Here is a 2,320-nt window from a genome sequence, read left to right on the forward strand (position 1 = left end):
GTTAATTGCGATTGATTGAAAAATAACAAAACCAAATGTATTTGGTTGCAGTGTTATATGGATAGAAAACATTAAAATAAACTATTTCGCATGAATGTATTTTTCAATTCCCAGGGGAACTGGCAGATTATTTTTCAGCAACGATGATAGCAACGAGAATTCCACGCGTGTATGTGTGTGTGTGTATGTGTGGCGGCTGCTCCGATGTTTCAAGCGGAACCGTGGCATCACTCTCCTCCTGATGGATTCCCTTTTGGCCTTAGGTGCACAAACAGGCTCTTGGTGACACCGTTCATCAGCGCATTCATGATAAACGAAATTAGCTTCACAACAACAGCGACAACATGCTCCAATCGCTGTTCAATCATAACTGAGTGGGTTAACGAGCGCCGCTCGCTTATATACCGATTTTTGATTTCAATAGCCTGTTTTGAAAGCAATTTTAAGACTATTGAAACAAGTTTTTGGATGAAAAAGTAACAAGTATATGACGCGTAGACATTTTATCTTTCAAATGAAGTGTTTATCATACCATTTCGTTCAGTTGTTTAAGAGCTATTAACGCTCAAAATCTCGGTCTCCAGCGTAACGCTTTCGTTCTCGAAACTTTGGTTTTACACCCCGGTATAGAAATGAAAGACGTAGTCCTACGTCAAAAAATTGCCTCCTCCCTCCTCCCTGAACTCCCTAAAACTCCCACTTCTCTCCCACCATCGATTTCACTTCCTTCTTCTGATTCCGAGCCAGTTCAAACCTCGTCCTCGTCTTCCTCTTCTGTTGTATCCTCTCCCCGTGTCAAGGTTTATCCAGAAGATGCACCTGGAACTGGTCCCTGGGTTGTTTTCTTCCGGCCCAAACCAAACGGAAAAGCGCTGAATGTTATTCAGATCACGAAATATCTGACAAGATACTACTCCTCCGTGATCGAAGTTTTAAAAGTTAGACCGAACAAACTGCGTGTTATCGTGAGTGACCGGAAACATGCAAACGGTATTGTGATCGACCAGAGGTTCACCCTAGAGTATCGTGTCTACGTGCCGTCCCATGACGTAGAAATCTCGGGGGTGGTAACTGAAACGGGTCTGACGTGTAAAATGATAAAAGAAGGATTTGGAAAATTTAAAAAACTCCCTTTGGTGAGTGTTAAAATCTTGGACTGCCGCCAACTAGGGAAAGTCTCTCAAGAAGGGGGAGAGACTAAATTCACCCAGTCCGACTCGTTTCGAGTAACTTTTGCTGGTTCCGCCCTCCCTGACTACGTCATGGTGGATAAATTGAGGCTGCCTATGCGACTCTTCGTGCCAAAGTCCATGACTTGCCAAAAATGCAAGTCAGTTGGTCACACTTCAGCTTATTGTGCCAACAAGGAGCGCTGTGCCACTTGCGGAGAGCAACATGTGGGCGAATCCTGCAGTGCGACTGAGCATAAGTGTCCATATTGCGGAGGAGCTCCACATGTACTCTCAGCTTGTGAAACTTACAAGAGTCGCTGGGAGAAACAGAAGCGCTCTTTAAAGGAACGCTCGAAACGCACATTTGCGGAAATTTTAAAGGGCGCTTCTCCACTGGCCCAGCAACAACAACAACCAATCTTCACACACAATGTTTTCTCTACGTTGCCAGTTGATGAAATGGAAGCGGACACAGCTAGCGGGGACACACCGCTTATTTTCAAAGGGAATCCCCGGCGCAAAAATGTGACCACTCCCAAAATTCAAGAACAAGTCCCCCCGGTGATACCCCCTGTTAGCTTGCCTAAAAAATCGAGTGCAGCGGACAAGCAAAATCAGGTTCCTCCTGGCTTCCGTGGGAATAGTTCATCTTTGAACGACCCAGCACTCGAGGGGACATCAAAAACCCCAACTGTCCCTGTTTTTCCGTCCAGTTCAACTTCCCAATCGGGATTTATAAAGTTGACTGACCTTGTGGATCAAATCTTCACGTGTTTTAATGTTTCCGACTCCATCAGAACCATTGTTATCTCAATGCTTCCAGTATTAAAGACAATTTTGCAACAATTGATGCAAACATGGCCCCTCCTTGCAATGATTATCTCTCTTGATGTCTAATTCAAATAGAGAGGTCGGAGATATCACTGTTTTACAGTGGAATTGTCGTAGTCTTATCCCTAAATTGGATACATTCAAATTTTTAATTCATAACTCCAATTGTGATGTTTTTTCACTGTCCGAAACTTGGCTTTCTTCGCGAGATGATCTCTCTTTCCACGATTTTAATATTATACGCTTGGACCGTGATGGCAGATACGGAGGGGTGCTGTTGGGGATCAATAAGTACCACTCATTTTTTCGAATTGACC

The sequence above is a fragment of the Toxorhynchites rutilus genome, chromosome 3 (genome assembly GCF_029784135.1).
Source record: "Toxorhynchites rutilus septentrionalis strain SRP chromosome 3, ASM2978413v1, whole genome shotgun sequence".
Classification (NCBI taxonomy): Eukaryota; Metazoa; Arthropoda; class Insecta; order Diptera; family Culicidae; genus Toxorhynchites; species Toxorhynchites rutilus.